We start from the raw sequence: 22542 nt of genomic DNA, 5'->3' as shown, positions 1-22542 counted from the left end.
TGGAAAATAAAAATATAAGCTAGTAGTTCATTTTGAAAATAGATTAATAAAACTCAACACTTTTTTTCTTCAAAGAAACCTGAGTTTATGGACACCTTTCTGTTATTTCTCCAATATGAAAATAACAATACAGTACTCTTCTGGGATTTTACATTAAGATATATGGCTTGCAAGATTTAGAAAATTAAATCTTTGTAATGTAAGCTTGTTCACAGTTTCCTGCTGTAAGATTTTTCAATACTTTTCTGTCTTTAGTGTTTAAATCTCTCTCATTCCAAGAATTAGAAAATAGATTATTAAGAGGAACAAATGAGACACTATGAAAAACAACTTGGAAATGAAAGAATATTGCACTTGCAACCTTTGCTACCTATTAAAATTATTTGCATAATGAGTAATTTTACTTTTATATTTACACATGGTATACATTGACATTTGTGAGTTAAGCATATTTGGTGTTATGGTATTTTAGGAATGCAGGCAATGTGTACAGACTTAAAAGACTGTATTTGAAAAATATGAACTTTTAAGTATCCTTTGCTTGTAACCTTTCTTTTGTAGTGATTTACTACATAGGAATGAGCAGTATCAGCAATTAAAAAAAAAGTGAGTCAAAACAGTGGCCATTGCTCATCTGTTTTTTGTCATTTATTTGTACAGATTCTAGTAAGGTTATGAACAAGGAAAACATTGATCTTATGGCCCCACCAAATGGACATACTTTCCCTTTTAGTTCAATTATTCAGAATCAGTCTGGTATATATACAACAGTATTTGAACTTCTTTTGAATATGAATGTGGAATATTTCTGGCTAACTGTTATTTTAACATTTGGTTCTGCTGATTTCTTTTTAACCATATGCTCTGTGGATCAAAAAATTAGGACACATTTAAAATTCTATATCATAAATTCAAGAACAATTTAAACTAGAAAATGATGGTGCTGGCCATTTTAAATGCTTCTGTATTGGGATAAACTTACTGCCTATTTTAAATCTTTATCTCAGTTCTATTTATTTTTCCACATGCTAGCATACACTAAATCATAATTTATTGTATGCATGGACATCAAATCAAATAGGGAATTTTTGGTTTGTTTTCCCCTGAGATGTTCATGACCGGCTCTTAATTTCATGTCTTTCTTACTTGACTCTAAACTCAGTCTCAGTATTTCCCGTACTTCCTCTTACTCTCTAAAGGAAATTGGTGTGGGATTGTGACACATAGATAAATCTGTAGCACATAACTAACACTTCTATCAAAAATATAGGACAGTCTAGACAATTGTTTCTTTTGACATTTGCCCACATAGTGTGGGGATAATTAGAGGAATAAATGGGAAAGAGCTAATAAAATTGTTCTCTTCTAAGGTGCTTACTGTCTGGCCATATAAAGGCTGGCTAAACAATAATGCCTTATCGTGAGAGTTAAAAGTGGAATAGCTCAATAAAATAAATGAGGTCAGGCACACTGAGAAGATTTCTTGTTTTTAAAAGGTGACCAACAGGCCTTGTGGTAAAAATACCATGAGGGATGATACTGAGAAATGGGGCAGAGAAAGGAGTCTTCGAATATACCAGTTGCAAAATTGGTTGCTTATTTTCACTATATTGTCGTCCTTGGCTCTTCTAATGTGACCTTGGTTACACTTGAAATACTGTTCACTAAGCATGAAATTCATTTTTGGAGACCTAAATAGTCAGATATGAAATTTCACCTGAGGGACTAGAGACAATAACATTGTCTAGCTCCTCCAAAATATAAAAGTATTTAAAAATTGTATGTTTTTATAAAACCTTGGGAAAATGGTTCATTGGATAAGAAATATTAACATAACATTTTATTAAAAGTTTTAAGTGTTAACTATCAAGCACAGAGCTCTGTAACAAAATTTCTTCCATTAGATTGCAAGAAATGAAATAACCTGTAGTTGGGCATGCCTTCAGAACTGATTTCAAGACTATTTAGCCCCTTCAGTAAGCAGTACATATCATTTTTAGATACGGTTTTAATTTATACTGTCTCTTTTAATGTTTTCTGCTTCAACTATTTTTAACTTCAAATATAATTTAATCTAACAATTAATGTAATATTATTATTCCATACAAATTAATGCACTGCACTGAAGGACATGCTGGTAATACAAACTGAGGAACAAGTCCTAACGAAAGACAACCACCACTGCAACTGAAGTATGAAACAGTGGGGTGCATCAAAGCACGACCAAGCAAAAGACAAAATGCATGTTGAGAAAGCATGAGCTAATGAAACATGGTCTGCTGGGTGTTAGGCTAGGCTGGGTGGGAATAGATGCTGAAGGCACTGTTGGTTTTGCTCTAGCTTATCCATTTCTCATGTCATGACCCAAGGGAGGATGGACAGTGTACAAAGCACATGAACCATTACAGTAGGCCAGCTCTGTGTACTGTCGGTTTTTATTCTGTGTTGTTGAAAATTTCAATGAAAGAAAAAGTGGTAGATTTTGAACCATAGTACCTAGTGAATTGATTGAAGGCCAGTATTTGTGACAGGCAGTGAGAGAAGTTAGAAGACTAATGGGGGAGGTCTAGGAAAGAATAGTGGCAATGAGAAAGGGAAGCAGATAGAGAGTATACTGTGGAGGCAAATATCAGGCCTTAGTGGTATTTGGGACATCAGATACAGGAAAGAGTTGATGACATTAAGCCCTGTAGCAGGTAGATCATGCTTCGTTAAGCCTATTACACTGAGGAGGAATACTAGGCAGGTGTTGGAAGTAGAGTAGTTGGTGCGTGGTTGGGTACTGTTGAGTTTGTAGTCTTTTGTAGATGTCTGCTGAGTCCACAGAAATATGGATCTGAAAGGAGTTTGGAGGTAGTTTCAGAATAGAAAGAAGGTTTCTTTCATTCATTTATTCAGAATTACTTGGTGTTAGTGATAACAGGCACTTTCAAAAGAAGGGCTTGATGCACAGGTTTGATTTGCAAAGAAGCCAAACACAACGATTCCATGAAGGCTATCAGCAAGCCAGTGATACAGAAGAGGAGTTTTAGTAGTGTGAGAGCAGCACCACGATTCCAGCATTTTGAAGGCATAGAAATTAGGAATATGGAGACAGAAGTGCAGGTTGCTCTTTGAAGGAATTTGACAATACAAGGAAACTGAGAACTCTAGAGTTAATTCTGAAGAGTGAAAGGATTGGGGATTTAGTTTGAAGAACAGCAGTTGTATTAGGCCATTTGGAATTAACTTTTGTGAAAAATCATAACGCTATCTTAAACATAAAGTGGAAATATTTTTAGATAGTGATGGAATTAGATGGTCAAGTATCAAAGTTAAAGTCAGGTAGATGCCAACAGATGCAGGACAGGCTAAGACTGCCATCAGCAGCATCTCTCAAGTCAGCCTGGCTTTTCTGTGTCATCTCCTCCTTATTCTTTCTACTGATTGACTTCATCTGCTTCCTACCCTTCCTGATACTGAGTCATTCTGAGGGGTTGGCTTTCTCTATTGAGTCTTTGAATCAGGTAGATTCCAGACTCCTACCAAAAAATGGTCCTTAGAGAAGATAGACTGTTAACCTGAAAAAGGGTCTGATGACTATCTATAGCTCAGGCAGTTATGACCAGGAGAAGGGACTGATTCTCTCAGCCTGGGCTGCTTTTCCCTTTCTACACCTGTTCCATTCTTATTAACAGGTGATACATTGTAAAGGACCAGTGGCTGTTACCATGGATGACAGAAGAAACAATTCTGAGAAAAAAGATTCTTGACTGTGGAGAAGGCTGTATAGAGAAATAAATAAGGATTAATGGAGGGGAAGTTTGAGCACATCAGAGGAAGCAGGCTAAATGACAGAGAGATGAAAGCCATATGAGAAGTCATGATTGATGGATGAATGTCGTGATAGAGGCAGATGAGGAAAGGATCAGTTGAAAAACAAAGTAACCTTTGAAGTATGAATTAGCATTGAAACTTTAGGCAGATAACTGGAATATAGGATAGATACAAATGCAATTTACTGGAGATGTATTTAGAGGAATGTTCCATATCATGTATAATATTATGAAGAATGAAATAATATGATTTAGAACATAATGCATACATGCTACCAATCTTTGGAATTTGACATGCATAGCTTAGAGTTATTGTTGTTGTTCTTGATGGTAACAGGATTCTATTTTACTATTTTGCTCCCTTTGGATACAGCAACAGTTGATTTTCTATATTTTTCCAGTATTTTTCCTAGGAGAGATCATCTTCTTAAAGATTTATGTAATTTTAAATGATGTCATTTAGTCTAATAAATGTATGTGCTTGTGAAAGATGTTACAGTAATATTATTGAAAAGATACAAATAAATAAAAGAGAACAGGTAGTTCTTGCCTTTGATAATTTAACATCCTAAATTTTTTTGAATTATTTATTTTTTTAACGTGGATGAACTTTTGCCTGCATGTACTTGTGTGCACTACGTGCATGCACTGCCTGTGGTGTCAGATCCTCTGGACTGGAGTTGTGAACTGTTGTTTACCACCTGTGGATGTTGTACTGGGAACTGAACCTGGGTCCTCTGCAAGAGCAGCCAGTGCTCTTAACCACTGACTCATCTCTCCAACCCCAACACCTTTTATTGATTAACTTTTGGTCCTGCAAGAGCAGCCAGTGCTCTTAACCACTGAGTCATCTCTCCAACCCCAACACCTTTTATTGATTAACTTTTGGGCAAATAGTGATGGCTTACTCTCTTATTCTATTGCTGATGCCCTTTCTCCCCTTGCCCCATGTTCAATGTTCAGTCATTTGAATTGAAACAAATTATAGAAACAGATTCTGTCTAGAAAACAAGACAACAAACTTGATAAGGTAACAAACCACAGACAGATAAAATATTAGCGCCAAACATGTCCCTGGTCAACCCTCATGGAGGCATCTCAGGTCTCTTAAGGTCTGGAAATAACTGGCAGCTGCTGTCACAGCAGTTCCCTGGATTTCCAGGATGAATGAATGAATGAATGAGTTAATGGTTAGAATTACAACTGCCAACAGTTCCAAGCATTAATCTTGATTGCAATGGTATCTTATAATGTGGAAAAACCACCCTTGTGGTTTGTGGCAAGAGATGAAAAGAATTAGAGAGGGCTATTATTTTCCTTCTTGTGACTTGACATTTTTATATTCCTCTCTCACAGGTATTCACAATTTGAGTTGTTCATGTTTTCTTCCTCCTTTTTCCTCTCTACCTTCATCCCTTTCCCCCTTTCTTCCTTCCTTTCTCCTTCTTCCTGCCCACCCTTTTTTTTCTCAATTAGGGTCTCACGATAGCCTACATTGAACTTGGTTCATTATTTTCTTGTCTTCACCTCCAGAGTGTAGCGATGACAAACGTATGCCACCACTCGCAGCCTTATTTGAGCTAATTTTGATTTCTCTGTCTGTAGTGTATGCCAATGACAACGAACAACCATCCTTCAGTTACTGTAATATTGCTTTCTGATATTTATGCAAAGTAAATATCATTCATATTTTCAAATCTATGTCACCTTCAAGCTAGTCCTTTAAGATGAGTCTTATTATTATGTCTGTTTCATGGATGAGAAAACACTTTTGAATTTTGCTATGAGCTAAAATTGAATCCTCAGCAGTTTGATTGTAAGGTCTTTTGCTTACCTACTATACTCTGTGGCCTTTCACAGATGTTTGAAGCATAAGCCTCCATGATCTAGGTGTATCTTATAGCAATGAAATTGAGGGAGAAAAGGAGTCAGTGTAAAGGAGAACAGAGATAAGTCTCAGTTTCTCTGTCCATAGAACAAAGATTATATTGTTCATGCATCACAGTGTAATGCCAAGGATCAATTGAGATGCTTGGGGAATGGAGGTTCAAGGACTTTTTAATGGTTAGAGTTTATTATTTGCTCTTTGTATACATTTTCTATCTTTTAGAGACCATGAATTAATAACTGTTGTTCAGTGAGCTAGATTATTTTGCTAACATAACATTTGGAATATGAGAAAAAAAAAACAGATTAATTGCTTCTAAGGGCCTTAAAACTGTCTCTTCCTAAAATGTGTGTAGCCTTTCATCATAAAAAGGAAATGAATGTTCAAGCCGCAGCGGCATGCAAGCAGAGAGTGGAGTAGGTGAAGTGTTCCATCCCTAGGTTAAGGACAGAACTGAGGTCCTAAAAGGGACCAGGAAGAAAGCAGAGCCACAAAGCCTTTGGTGTGTTTCACCTTGAAATTGCAGCCAGCACCTGTTGTATGAGTACAGGGACCAAGAAGACTGAATCTGCTTTTAAAGCCATAGCTTTGCCACTGGTAATCTCTCATTGTCAAAGATGTGAACTTTCAGCTGAAAAGTAGAATATTTGAAATTTAAGAAAGGAATCCATTCATGGTGTTTATGAAAATGATTCCAGACAACTTTGCACATAGAATGAGGCCTGTAAAATCCAGACCAATGGCATTTTAGCCACCAGCGTAGAAGTCAGCAAAGATCTGACAAAAACAGACCCCAAAAGACCAATGTTCACTTTGACTTAACCAACTGGTTATTTGCACTCATTAAACCCTACCCCATCACTTTCCAGTAGAAATGGAGTTTAGCCTTTCACAAATGCTATTCTCTACGAAAACGAAACACTTAGTAGTTCTGCTGTAACTTTTGGATTAATCTAATAACAAAGAGATGCTTTTGGTTAAGCTATGCATTTCTGCTTGACTAATGAGTACAGCATGGTGATAACACTGAAGGAGCAAATTCTAAGTGCCAGGGATTCTGACTTTTTGTGGCAGTCATCTTGACATTTGCCATGGAAAGTAATGTGTAAAACTCTTACTATGTTTGTCACTTTAAAAATACCAACCCTTCTTTGCCATGACATTATATTAGAATTGACTGAAATTTGCATCTGCAAAGATGTTAGGAGACTTGAACAAAAGGGCCACGTGTAGCCTGTGGGGGTGGGGGTGGCGCACAATGGAGAGTGTGCTGATTGCTGTAAATTCAACATTGTGCATGCTTGGTTCTTTCTACAAACACCTGATTTTTCTGTCAAAATAAATGTAGGAATCGGAATTAATTTTCATGAGGCAACATTGCATTGCATGTGTGTATATTTTAGTTCCCAGGGGATTTTAGCATGGGTGTAAAGGTCTACCAGTGAGTAATTGTTTAAAATTTATATTGATCCTCAATGGTAATAAATAAACATAGGGGAATGGTAACTCATCACATAATAAACCATGCATGATAATTAGATGAGACCATTCATCTCCTCAAATTATCAAATGTGACATAACCTGTCTGTGTGGTGTCTCTAAGCCAGCTGAGTCCCTGGGTATCAATGGCTGTGACAGAGGGGCCATTTGAAGACTGCACGCCTTGCATTTGCTCCTACCTCCTTTGTTTTTTTCCACGAGCAAAATGTATTAACCCATGGACTCCATTCTTACATTACACAGAAGAATCTAAAACCTGATTTAAACAAGCTGCTCGGGATCTATTTTATGCTTTCCTTGTATTTTCTCTGCGTCCCTAAGTGCAGAGAAATGATATATGTAGTTATTTATATGTTTGTATACATAGAGTGCATATATAAACACATTGAATATATGATTTACATGAATAAAACCTATAATAAAACACACATATGGATTCAAATATCTTATATACAGAATAAACATTTAGAAGATATTGCAAAACCTAAAAATGCTTTGTACCAGCCATATGAAAGGCTATAAAGTTTATTAGAAGTAACCAAAGCATCAAAGTGGGTGTGGGCATGATGTATACTGCTCATTATAGTTTACATTCTTTTGCTTTGTCATCCTTCTCTTTCACATTGTTCACACTGCCTAGTGATTACATACTGAAGCACTGGCTCCCAAGATTGCTAGGTGAGTTGATAGGCATTTAAATATGCTAGCGCCATACTCATCTGGCTTCCGAAAGTTCTGAAGACTCAGGGAGGCAATCTAAACCTGGAAGACTCAGTTTTCAGTTAGATTCAGTGCTGCCTCCCACTTGGAACTTGTAATTCTGACCTGCTAATTTTCTTCAGCTACATTCTTACACCCTATAAAAAGGATTACGCTCCATGTCTTTTAAGGGAAAATATGATGCTTAAAGGAGAGACCATCACATGCTTGTATGTGTATGTTTCACTGAATTAATTGATCAGAGAATGGTAATTTGGTTTAATCTTTTTTTCTAATATGGAGAACTGGACTTTCAGATTTTTCTTAAAATGCTTATCTACTCCTGGAGGCATCTTTGGAGATTACTATGGATTGTCATTTTTTAAAACAATCTCTTTACTTCTATTAAACACATTAGAGCAAGGGCGAGAAGGGACTAACTTGTCCCTGAAATGGACATGACAAGGAGATCAAGTCATACAAATGAAACATACTTGCTAGTTCCCCCTTTAGTGACCTGAGATTGTGCTTAGGATTTCTAATGCTGTATGTCAGGGCTTTTGTGTGAACCTGGGTTGTACATCACTAGAAGAAATAGTGAACTGTATTAGTTCCAGTTCTTCATCACCTCTGAGCTTGTCATATTAGAAGAGATTCTTGTGAAGGATTACAGATCTCAGGTACTTTCGAGGGACCTGGCTATTGGACCCATGTTGAGTATCAGCAGAGGCAGTCTTTTATCTTGTGTGGACTACTAAGTTCATGCTTAGAATTCTAAAACATGTCAGCACAAAATGTGTTGGTGACCTTTCCAACTAAGTTTCCTTGTCTGAATCACAGGACAGATGGGGATTTAAATGACTTTCCTAGTTTTCTCTCAAAGGGTACCCTGTAGAGCAGAGAGAAGCTAAATGATTGCAAATTTGCTGCTTTTACGGAAAGTAGAGTGTCAAGAAATGAGTTGCGGAAAACTGGATATCCACATGTTGAAAACAAAATAAGACCTTAGCACACACCATATATAAAAATCTCTTTGGGTATCTGTTAATATTATGAAAATATATTTAATAAGCAAAATATTATATATCAATATCAATTATAGAAATGCATTTAAACATGAACAAGTTGATGCTTTTGAACATTTGAAATTAATTCTGCCAGAGAATTTGGTTCTTTGGTTGAAAGTGTAGGTTTGAAGTTCAGCTCTACATTTTATTAGCTGGATGACTTGAGCAAGTTTATCTCTCACTGGGGAAACTTCATAAGGTTCTTGTGAAGAGTAAACTATTAACTTGTGTAAATTGCTAGTAGTTAGAAAGCATCGGGCAGTTATAATATGATTAGAAACAGGAAAATTTCATGGAGCCAGATGACTTGGGATCCTGTTTGCTTCTCACACTGAGTAGACATGAAATTAACCTCTATAATATCTTGTAAGGAAAGATACCTGACTTTAGCACTTTTTAATATCCGTTGCTTACCTCTTCACAACTTCTTAAACACTTGATCATTGTTGTTACATAACTGCCATTTTTTGTGTATTCACCATAAATAAATCTTTTTTGGTACTTTAGAGCCCACTGTCTGTGGGGATACTATTCAAAAGGTTACCCCTCCTTTTTCTTTTCTCATCATCTTCTGAAAGTTTATCTCTTTGCTTTAGAAAGAGGTCTGATGCTTCTTTTAAGGACCATCAGTTGATCCTATTAGGCCAACCATGATACTCTCCCTTTAGATTAAACAAAAATCAATTGGTTTGGCATCTTAATTCTAATTATGGAATCCCTTCACCACTGCCTTTTAATGTAACCTAATCTTGTGAATGACATCCCTTGTAATCTTGTCTTTCCCTTACTCTAGGAGAATGCATTACTCCAATGGGAACCATGGACGCCCATTGAAATTTTGCTTACCACAGCTTCTGTTATTAGACATGTATCACACATACACCAAAACCTAGATTCACTTTTCAGTTTACATGCTAATAAACACAGGGTGCACTCTAAGGATCAGATGGCCTGTGATTCTTCTGCCTCCAGGTAAACTGTTTTGTCACATTGGTTCATATCTATCCCATTGGAAAGTAAATTCTAGCAGCTCATTAACTCCTCAATAATAATACTGTCATAATTAGTTAGCTGAGTCTTTCACCTTCCAACAAGCAGAACTATCTGTGTTGTGACTTAAACCCATTTATGAAAATATTGTCAGTAAAGTTGTACAAAAATTGTAAAACAATTCTTGGGGAATGTGAAAGATTAAGATATTTTAAAAAATTATAAAATAATTCTTGAGGAATGTGAAAGATTAAGATATTTCCAAATGAAAGTTTATATGTGAATCTCCCATAAATGCTATGCATTTTGATGCCTGTGTAAGCTAAGTAATACTCTAAAATGCTAATTAGCATCTACTTTTTTTATATAGCCATATGGCATGAGAATATTCTGTAACTAATGCCCCACTTATAAAGTATTAATGAGTTCTCTACTGCAGGGAATAGAAATAGGTGAATAACAATGACTTTGGCTTTTCAAAGATAAAACAAAGATAAATGATTTTTACTCAAAAAGGAGGCCACTGTATGCTGCGTTGAGGTACCCCTTTCTCTGTGCAGTGCATACTTAGTCACTTTGGTTTTTGCTGCTAGTTGTCTGATTCGTTAAGGATCTATCTTTTTATATTCCTAGCAATAATTAATTTTCTAACACCAGGGACTCTGGCCAGAGTAATTGTCTGTTCAGTGTTGCTCACATGAACTGTGCTAAAGGAATAGGGTTTATTTATTAATTTAGTCAATTTAATATCCATTGCCAATGTGTATTTTTGTGAAATTTAATGAAAACTCTGTTAAAAGATATAAATAAATTTAAAAGATATCCAAAACAGAGAGTATGTTTTTTAATGATTAGATTTGACAGCCATAAAATTACTTTTTTTTTGTCTTTTTGAGACAGGGAATGATATTTTATTTATTATTTTTGTTTTATGTGTATGAGTGTATTGCCTACACGTGTATAAGTGTGCCTGTGTTGTGCAATGCCCATGGGTGGAGGTCAAAACAGGGTGTCAGAGCCCCTGGAACTGGAGTTACTAACAGTTGTTAGTCACCATGTGGGTGCTGCGACTGGAACCTGGGTCTTCGGCAAGAGCAGTCAGTGCTCCTAACCTCTGAGTCATATCTCCAGCCCCCATAGAAACTATTTTTGAAGGCATCGTCAAAGTGTCTAATCTCTTAATTTCTGTACTTTCTGAACTGATAGAGGCAGTTCCATGGAATTTTCAGAACATAGCCTGAGTAGGTCTAGTTTCATTATTTTGAATATTTAAGATACTGAATTGGCTATTTTCAGTTTGATTTTTGCCTTGAAATGACAGAGTCTTCTTTAAGGCTTTAGCAATCTCCTCTTCTTTCTCTTCCATCCCCAGTGCCTTGCATATGTAAGCCAAGTGTTCTACCTGTGCCACAGCTCTTTTTATTCTTTACATTGAGAATGAGTCAGCTAAGTTGCCTAGGTTGGCTTTTAATTCTCCATCCTTCTGCATCAGCCTTCTGAGTTCTGGGATTACAAGCATGTGCCACCTCGCCTGGGGGCATTTTGCCTGAGGTAAACATAATTGTCCTGTTTGAAGGAAGCCTTGCATTCAGTTTTCACATGTACTTTATAAGCAGAATTTATGTTACTTATAAACAAATTTAACTTTAAGTGTGTTCTCCTTAGGTTATTTACTATTTGCTGTGAGTCCAAATATTTGCTGTCAGCAGAACAATGATTTAGATATTCAATAAAAGGAAGGACTTTACACTTTTTATGTGACCACTTCAGTAAATCAGCTAATGTGAAAGTAGCTGTTCCCTTTTGATGTAGCCTGTGATTATTTGGATACAATAAAACAGATGGATAAAATATTATATCCATCAATGAGTTTATGTCTAGAAAATTAAAATGAGAATATCTTAAAACATATCTTGGCAGGTTACTTTCCTCTATACCTTTTTAAAAGGAAAAAAAGAGAGAAAACTAAAATACATTTGACCTATGGGGCTGAGGTTAATGCAGAAATCTCCACTGGAATCTCAGATTCCAGAATAAGACTCAAAATATAAAAGTATAAATATTTTTGTGTTAACATCCAGAATCAAATTATTTTTACGGGGCTAGAGAGCTGGCTCACCAGTTAAGAACACTGTTCTAGCAGAAGACCTGGGTTCGAATCCCAGCACCCACACGGCAGTTAACAACAGTTCATAACTCCAGTTCCAGGGGATCCGACAGCCTCTTCTGTCTTCCACGGGCATTGCATGACACAGGTGCACTTATCTACATGCAGGCAATACATGCATACACATAAAATAAAACTAATCAATAAAACATTCTAAAAAATATTTTGTGTTTTAAAAAAAATATTTTTACAAAAACCCCCAAAATTTCAAGGAATAGAATACCCATTTATACTTCCTTCAGATGTTGACTTTCTAAGTGTTGACAATTGTAGAGGTTTCTATGTTGTATAGAACTTTCTTCTCATGCATCTGTGTACATCAAAATTGAAATATATGAAAAAAGCTGGTTTTTCAAAATGTTTTCTTTTTAATATCTATTTCTTCCCCTAAAGATTTTTTTTGACAACTTGTTGCCAAAATTTTTTTTATACTGTGTGTAAGATTTTACATAAAGAAATGTTGTATAGGCATGTTGTATAGAGTTGTAGAAGATTATCTCCTTTAAAAAATATCTTTTCATAATACCTCTTCTAAATTATATCTTTTGTATACACTTACTTCTTAGCAATTGTGTCAAGGATTTTAGAGTTACTTACTTTAAGACTCTCTTGAGGGGTTCTTTAGTGGATCACTTAAATCTAATTGAATTTAACTGCATCTTTTTATAAAGATGCTGCTTCTCCCAGATAATACTTAAGATGTTAGGTCAAGAAGCACAGAAATATTAGCAGTGCTATCTGGACTCTTGTACTTCCCAGAGTAGGCGTTCTCTTCTAAGTGATTTCAGGAAATTTTCTCAGAAGTACTTTATTGATAAATTCCCTTAAAATTAGAGCTATTCCTCTTGTGACAGAATGTACAATTTAGAATATCCTAGAAGTCATGATTCTAAGAGAAATCTGAAATCTTACAGACAAAATTCTCCCAATCCTTGGCAAACATTATAGTTTATTTTAGTATTTGTTATTGTAGCAAATCATTGCTATTATTACATTTTGTGCCTACCACTTAAAACATCTTAGCAAAGTATACATGAATACTTTATGAGTATTTAGAACCACATATCCTTGTCTTATAAACCTCATATGTGAAAACTGAGTATTATCTTTGTGACCAGCTTTGCTTAGGACTTGATTAAACCTTTTTCTTCATGGAACACCAAGAAGGAAAGCATGCTTAAAGAAAATCTGTGAATGAGTTCATCAGATCTTTTCCTGCATGAGGGCAGGATCGTTGTTTCTAAATTATCTTACATGGTCTTAAAGTTCAGTTGTTTAGGTTATTTTTTTGTCTGACAACTCTTACTTTCAGTCAGATTCTGAATTAAAATACATTTATGTATATTTGTGTATATCAACTGATCCTGACTAGTTTTGAGCTATTGTTATACCCAGGGGAGCACCCTAGGAAATACACGAACATTGTCGTTTTAATATTGTAAAATGTAGTCATCTTCTGTTCTGAAGTTTGGCATTGTGTTCGTCTTTGTTTTATTACTGTTCCACAATGATTTTTCTCCTTTTCTGGGGGATCAAGTTTTGACAAGTTTTCCCTTAGATGGTCAAGGTTCTACTTTTATGTTCTACTTAAAATTTGACCCCCATCCCAATTCAGAGTTAACCTTCTTTCACAAATAATCAGAGAACATAATTTTTCAAAAGATATTGTTTTAAAGAGAGCTTATTAATGTACAAAAATCTCTTATGTGTAGTCTATTTAAATCCAGGCCATACTTTTTAAGCATTTTCTGTTGGTTTGCTCTAACTTGTGAGTACAGCTGCCAAACCCCATTAGAAGAGAAACTTCTGGGATGTCTGCTTCAGAAAGAGCCTTACCACTCTCTTGGCATTCAGTCACGGAATGGGCTTTCAGAGAGCGATTTCTTTGGGTTTTACATTTTAAACATCAGATATTGTCTCCTTAGAACATCAGACTGGCCTAAAAAAGTCATCATTTTAGGTGCATATTCATGACACATAATAAAGTGATTATGATAAAAAGCTGAGCCTTGATAGTGAAGGACAACTTCTGAATGTGTATGCTATTTTACAATAATGAAGCAAGGCGGATATTTTATAAAATTATAGGTAACAGAATGTCACTGTGTTAAATTAACAGGGACAGGCCATTAGCAAAGGAAGGACAAAGATATGTCCAAGGACCTGTATTCAATGTTTAAAGGACCGATGAGTGGCACACTTAAACAACTGAATGATCACAGCCCACATTAGAGGAAAGTGCTGCTCCATTTTTTTCTGTATTTGCTATGATTTTTTTCATTTTATGTCATTTTGAATTGGAGGTTAAAAATTTACTCCAAATAAAACATAGTACAAATTCATCAAAGACAAGTACTCCATACAATGATTGCTTTTGTTTATAAATAATGAGATAAAGGACTTCAAAACATTGTAGGCAGTTATTTCTTAAGGTGTATCCCATGAAAGATATTGTATTATTTTTAAGGGATAGAATTGGATTTCCACTTCATAGACAGTTAAGTGCATTTTCAATACTTTTCTCATGCTTTTATCTGAAAGGGAGAGATGTTCTCTTCCTGACTTCATGATGTAGTTGGTTACAAGCAGAGAAAGTTTTGTATTACAAAGGAAGTAAAATTATAACTTGGTAATGGGATAAAGACTGGAAGCTAAGATGGTTTTGGAATCTCAGTTAACAGTATATGTAAATTATGTTTGCATTTTGTAGAGCATAGGAAGATGCTGAGAAAGGTGATCATTCACATTTTTGACCAATCTCAGTCTGTCTTGAATTCACACCATAATGAATGTCAGAGTGTTTTATCTTAATTGTATGTGTTTACTTATACTCAGTAATAATTTTATAGTATTTGTTGTCAGTTTGTACTTGTAATTCCAACAAGTTTAAAAGTCATATCAGAGAAAGTCAGCTAGAAATGATTGGCTAGGCAATTAGGGTAAAAAGACCCCAAAGAAATGTAGCCAGTTTCTGGGCTAAAAGTCAAAATGTCCTTGGGCCTCTAAGATAGCAACATACTCTGTTCCAAAGGCCAAAAATGTCAAAAATATTTGAAAGCTTGTATCTAATTCTTAAAAGATTTTAGGGTTACCTCTTCAGAGGGGGGGATGTTGGAGGGGAGGGAGTGGGCATGGATTTGATCAAAACACCTTATATGCATGTATGAAATTCTCAATAAAGTTTTTGTAAAAGTTAAAAAAAATAGAAAAAGGAAAGCAGACTGACCATACTCCAGGGGAGCAAGCCAGTAAGCAATTATCCTCCATGGTTTGTGCTTTACTTCCTGCCCATAGATCCTACCCTGGTTTCCCTCTTATGATGAACTGTAAGTGGAAGATGAAATAAACCCTTTCCTCCCCAAGTTGGTTTTGGTCAGTGTTTTTATCACAGCGATAGAAAGTAAATGCTATGAAGCTTGGAACAGTTATAATGAAGAGAAATGTGGATGATGGAGGCCTGGTGTGTGAAGTTTCAAAGGAAGCAAAGATTATCATGACTGTTTGTACAATATTTTGAATTGAGAATCCAAGGTTTCTGGTCAGCTGCGGCTGAAGATCCATTATGATTAAGAAGAAACCAGCACTACTGAAATTAAACCTTTGCTTTACAAGGACAATTGATGCTGGTTAGCTGGGGCTGAAAAATCAGCAGTAACAAGAGACTAACATCATAGTGGCAAAATCTTTTGAAAAGTATTTCCTCAGGGTCAGCACACAGAAGCTGTGGTCCAGAGGAGTCCAGAGCCTCCATCTAAATCTGGAAGCAAGACTTGGTCATATATGAGAGTTTCCTACATGGTACTGGTGTTGAAAATGTGAAAAGGTTATGGAAACAGTCTGAGGCTTTGCACCCTGACAGGCCAAGAGAGCCCATTGGTGAAAGTGCAGCCTCAGAAACTACAGCACATTGGAGATGCCAGGACCAGGGAACAACCACCAAGAGCAGTGACAGGTGTGACGTGAACAGAGCTGTCCTGAGAGTATGAGACAAGCTGTGTATGCTGTGGATGACAGAGCCAACAAATAAGACCTCTGAACTCAAGACCTTTGAAGCCCAGAAGATCATGAGTGAATCCAGATGTCCAACACTGAGCTACAGTGCTGGACTTTTGTTATGCCTAAGTGGCCTAAGTGTGTCCTGTTCCCTTTTGAAATAAGAAAGTATGTAGCTTGTTTTGGATTTTACAGGCGCACTCAGTTAATAAACATTTTAAAGAATTTTGAACTTTAGTTCTTTGAATTTTTAAGGTCTGTGGGTTTCTAAAGTCATACTATTGTAATATGTAATATTAAGAAATGGAAAGGTTGTGGTTCAGTAGTGATGTGTTTATATGTAAAGCTGATACGAGTCAATTATATTAGGTAGCTTCAGTTGTCAACTGTGGTCATGTCTGTGAGGCAATTTATTGATTGTTAAGTGATGTGGGAGGGCTCAGCCTACTATGGGCTGTGCCACCCCTGGCAGGTAGTCTTATGTTGTATAACAAGTAGGTTGAGCATGGGCCAGAGAAGCAAGCCAGTAAGCAGCGTTCCTCCATGGTCTGTACTCAGTTTTGGTCATTATTTTTATCACAGCAATAGAAAGTAACTAGGACACTCAGTAAAGTCAAGGAGTTTCAGCAAGATAGGTGGTGCCAACCCTGGGCAGGTGGTCCTTAGCTATATAACAAAGTAGGCTGTGCACAGGCCAGGGGAGCAAGCCGGTAAGGAGCATTCCTTTGTGGTCTGTGTTTCAATTTCTGCCTCCTGGCCTGGATTCCCTCCAATGAAGGACTGTACTGTAAGCTGAAATAACCGCGCCCCCCCCACACACAAAAATACACATATAAACGACAGTATTGCTGCATGGGAGTCATACAAAGATGCTCATTTAGAAATAGTGGTAGTCAGAGTTTCTCAATCCAAGCAGTACTGACACAATATGTCAGACAATTCTTTAAAGTGCGGGCTGCCTTATGCACACATAGTAAGATGTTTAGCAGCAAACTTAGTCTCTACGTCATCAATGCCAGTGACAACTCTCCTCAAATCAAGACCATATGACATGTTTCCAGATATGTCAGACGCCTCCTTGAGGAGCAACATTACCCCTGTTTGTGAGCTACCCTGACTAAGGGTTTCCTTTTACATACACATCTCATTGAGTTTGCATGATAAATGAGCTCATGCGATGCATTCCTGTTGCTAGTGGTTCCTGTTTCTGGCCCATCAACCGTGAGGTGGTGTTATTTGTCTGGGGTTTTGTCAAATCAGGTAGTTTTAGCCATTAAGTCCTTTTAGCAACTATTCTGTTAAAACAGGTAAGTTGATTCATTCAAAATATTTTTCCTGAATTAAGCTGTTAATGCTAAATTTAGTGCTTGGTGAAACAGGAAGTGTAATTATGTGTAGTATAACCCAGTATTCAATGGTAAAAGTCCCTTCTTCCTAGTGATCTGTGAATTTTCTGAAGGGAAATTTTGCAGTGAAAAATTACCATTAGCAGGAGGGTACTGGTGTCTGTTCTTCCCCTCTGGGTCTGGAACAGAAATGAGACAATCTATCCTGTCCTTGTGCAGGTTGCATAAAATGCTTTGTGGATATCAGGAGGCTGGAAAGTTGCCAGGGTGGCCTGTGGGCAAACTGTAATTAACATAGACACATACTCTTGCTAAGGGTGTTTGCTTCACCTGGGAAAGTGACACAGTAGACTGATGAAGATTTTCTTGGCTAAAAGTGCCCCACTGTTTCAGAAGGGAACAATCAACGATACCTGCAGAGTAAGCATGTGCTTGGGACAAACGGGTTACTATGGTGCTTTGTTTGTCGACGTATACTGTTCTGTCTTACATGTGGCTTTGAAATTTATAGGGTTGGCCTGAATGGGCATACCAAAAATATCTTCATGACAAGAAGAATACCAGGTGTTTCTGCTCATCTGCCTTTTTTTTTTTAATGGTGAACATTTGTTCTCCTTTCAGTCAGTGAGACAGGAATGGATCACAAGGTAATGTAGTGTGGAATTGGGAGAATCCCAGAGTATGCTGTCTGCATTGGTTAGCCGGGAATGTTATGCATGTAGGACGTGACAACCCGGGAGCTCTGATCCAGGGTGTTCGGTTGCAATCTACTGCACTCTGACCGATACAGAAGGCTAGGAAGATCCACTCTTCTGGTTAGTAAAAGTACATCATTTTATTTACAAAGCATAAATATGTTGTATCCTCACTGTCTAAAATATCTTGTGTTGCTGCAGCCTTGCCTTTTTCTTTACTCAGCACTTGTACATGAACAGAATGATCCCTACTTTCCCTTTCTTGTGAGACAAAAACACAGCAAACTCTCTGCACACCTACCACATTCATTTCAGTATGCTTTTCCCTCAGTTTGCCTCTGTATTTGATGTGGCAAGTATCTTCTTACTTTCTGCCTGTTGTTTAGCCTAACTGCTAATAATTCCTGTTCACATTCAAGGGACTCCGGGGCCATACAAGAAATTGTGTGACATTGATGTGGAAGCTATCTCATAAGCATAGTTTGTGTTTTAGTCTACCATATGATGTGAATTTTGGAAATTTAGTGAGTATACTATTAGTGCATATATGTGACATAGTTATATAATGTTAAATTTTTCTACATATTTCTATTTCATGGATATATTGACTCTAACAAACCAGAGAAATTGAAAAACACTTCTTTCCTCTATCCTGGATAGGCTCTTTCTCTTATATATGGCACATGACAACATTAAATGATCTCAGTATATCATCTCTCTCTCTGTATGTGTGTGCGTATTTACAAATTAAGAAATTGAGAGGCAGTTGGTGGACATCAGAGTTGGTGGGGAATTGGCAGGGATAGAAATAATGCAAAGAAAATACTCATGTATGAAATTCTTAAAAATAGAAAAACAAAATTTAAAAAAATCTAAGGAAGTGAAATAATTGCTACATATCATATTTCTCAGAAGGAGTTTAAGAACCTTAAATATCTCTGATCTGCCAAGGTTCACAAACATGACATCATGTGAACAATCCTAACTTGAGCATTACTATGAGACTGCTGTTGAGTCCCTTCTGGGGACATTATTGGTTGACTTGAGTTCCTCCAAATTTTCTGTGTTGATGTAGCCCCCAGTGCTCTGAATGTAATTTTATTTGTAAACCGAGATTTTTTTTTTTTCAGATTAGTCATACTACAGTAGGGTGGGCCCCAATTCCATGATACATACATGATGTTTTAAAAGGGGAGTTGAGTGGTATAAACACATGATTGAAGTTATGAGTTATGCCACCATTATCAAAATATGAGCAGGAGCAAAGAGAGACAGGGAGTCGCACCCCTTACCAGGGGATGGAAGCGGTAGTGTGGCTTGTAGACATCTTGACCTCACACTTCTAGGCTCTAGGACTCAAGAGACTAGAAAATGTGATTGCTCTAAGCCATCCCATGACCTACAATTTGTTAACTGAAGGCCTAACAGGCTAATTCAGATACCATCGCCTTCTCTGAACTGTTCTCTGCAGATAAGCACGGTTTCTCTAGTCTGTCCTTTAAGGCTGATGGTTCCTACCATCATATTCTACAGTTTTGCAGCAATTTCATTCAAATGATATATTAAAAAAAATCTCACCATATTTAGTATTGAATGTTTCTAGTACTGAAATTCCCAGACACATTTTTAAAGTGGGTCTGTTGACTTATATGAATTTAAATACACTTTATTTTTTATTTCTTTTTTTATTGAATTTTTGTGTATTTCATTAATAAAATCATCTTTACATGCCCTTCCCTTCCCCTTTGGCACCCTCCTATATCCCCCCCAGAGTTCATACACTCTGTCATTTGTATTAAGGACTATTATGTACAGTTAGTGTCCTGAGATGTCCCTCAGTAAATACACTTTGAAGTGGGAATATTGACTTACACGCGCTAACATCTTTTTCCCCCTCAGGGCATTTTTTTCTCTTATAAGAAACTCTAGGTTTAACTAATGAACATTTGCTTTTATTATAAAGTGTAGTAGGTATAAGTGGGAATTGCAATTCAAAAATCTAGGTAGTATAGAGCCAGGGAAGAATAAGGTGTGTACAGAACCTGCCTGATCAGGATTTCCATTATGCAACGTCACTTCGTCTTGTAGATTAAATGCCAAAATTCTACAACTTCATGTCTATGGAGTTTTTCCTAGCATTCTTATCTTAGGAGAAGTTTATATCTGATGTACCTTATTGGATTCCTTTCTGGCATAACACCAATGGATCTGCTCCAGGTCTGGAAAATGTGTGATGGATGAATAGGATGATTTTTGCCAGGCAGACTTCCCAGGTTAATGAAGAGAACCCTTACGCTTTTAAGGATTAGTTTAAAGGAAGAAAAGGCTAATTTAAGAGTATTTTCCTTTATTTTTCTTCTAAAAATAAAGTAATGGGATTATAGCACATTTCATTTGGGGGCATTTTAAATTGTCATGTATAGATGTGTTAATATGTACATTTTGAAGATGATAATGATGTGATTATAAATATAACTAGGTATCTATAACCAGTACATTAGACTCTCAGCTCCACAGAAATGTATACTCCTAGGGTGTATGGACATGCAGAATCAGATTAGGAAGGTTTTGACATGTTAGCATTGTTAGCACTTGACGTGCAACTTCCTGAGGAAAGTGTTTCTGCTATAAACATTCTGGACATCTATGTCTTCCAGAATGGATCAGAATCTGTAGTCAGTAGACTTGATAAGGAAGGTGTGTCTTCTTTTCCAATACTTGTTATTTTCACCCTAGCTCTCTTTACAGAATGCCTAATGCATGCTTTTAACACTGATTACTGCTCTTGCTTACCACAGGTTAATACTCAGTATTTTGCTGTCCACAGTTACAGGTCATAGGTCTTTCCACCATTTATTTAATCTTAGGTCCCACTCCCCTTACCAGTTCTTTAATATGTGTATATGGTCGGAAGTGATTTGGGCTTTTGGATTGGCCATGAATCTTTAAGGATAGTACTAAGTGACTCTATTTCCTCATCAGTAAAATGCATTCAAATTCACTGTCTTACCTAGCTCCATGTGTTTTCATGACAATCAAATGAAGTAGTGTATGTGGGAATATTCAGAAGACTGTAATGCACAATATTTGCATGTGATGTTAGGTCATTTGTCTTCTTCAGCAGCCATTGTATTGGATTTGTATAGCCTTATGCTCAATTTTAAGGTTGCTGGGTGGACTTTGTTCTGCACTTTGCTTTATGTGAACTCATCTTGGTGTTCAAAATGCACTTTGTTATTTAGTTTAGATATCAGTTCTCACATGTTGTAATTTTGCTCCACAAATTGCTTCTTAGGTTAATTTTGTTGTCCATCCAAAAACTATTTTTGACTGTGTTAGTATTACATCTTGACATATTATTCTGATAATTCATTGGTTACAATTTTGCATATGTAAATTAATTTGATTTATTTGTTTATTCATGATATTGAACCATCCTTAACAAAATAAGTTTTTTTTTCAGTTATACATACCACACACACACACACACACACACACACATATATATACAATACAATTTATACAATTTATATATAAAATACCTGGGAATGAACTCATGGCCTTGTACCTGTTAAACAAATGCTCTGATACACTTAGTTACACACCAGCCTTTGAGTGTATATTTATAGTCACTAAGAATTAGTGATGAATACATGTGTAGCTTTTTCATTAATAAGTAATTATTTTTTTATTTTAAAATTTTTTCCTACTCAATAACAGTTTCTAGAGCACAGATACATCTCTTTCAAAAGTGGCTATAAAATTTTTAGGTTTGCTGTTGAAATAATACAGTTATACAATATTGAACTCAGTATAAGCCCTGGAAGACATAACATTGAATGAGTTTTTAACCTTTAAAAAAATATCCATTTCATTTTAAAATATACTGTTTCTTACAGAAAGACTCATTGTTTTTGCTAATAACAATGAGATATTGGCACATGCATCTCTAATCTGTATGTATCTGATTATTACTAGTCACAATTCATTGCATTTGAATCCTTGGTGCCTGTGTATGTCTATAAAGTCATTGGGTAAATTTCAATGGCGTTTATTATCACCTCTAATTAGCATGATGTAAATTTCCATGCTTCCTCCTCAAATATGATACAATTTTAAAATTTGTTGATTTGTGTGTGTGTATGTGTGTGTGTTTGTGTGTGTGTGTGTGTGTGTGTGTGTGTGTGTGTATCACACAGAACATCCCAAACCATCTTATTCAACTATACACCTACTTCCAATATGGCAGCCTCCCATAGCATCCCTCCTGACAATAGACACCTTATACTCTGATATCCCTGCTACCGTCTGCTGTGTTGTCAGCACCCCCAGCCATATCCCACTACTTGCCCTTCTGGTGAATCTAGTCAGCCTATCTAGAG

General features: G+C 36.3%; 1 protein-coding gene across 8 annotated transcripts in view; it reads left to right on the top strand.

The window, feature by feature from the left end:
* Cacna2d1 (calcium voltage-gated channel auxiliary subunit alpha2delta 1) overlaps positions 1-22542 on the top strand; it is a 499112-nt gene that overhangs the window by 4123 nt on the left and 472447 nt on the right. The gene's annotated exons all lie outside the window — the stretch shown is intronic.

The sequence above is a fragment of the Nannospalax galili genome, unplaced genomic scaffold (assembly GCF_000622305.1).
Source record: "Nannospalax galili isolate Female #2095 unplaced genomic scaffold, S.galili_v1.0 scaffold973, whole genome shotgun sequence".
Classification (NCBI taxonomy): Eukaryota; Metazoa; Chordata; class Mammalia; order Rodentia; family Spalacidae; genus Nannospalax; species Nannospalax galili.
This window is presented reverse-complemented; position numbering and strand designations above follow the sequence as displayed.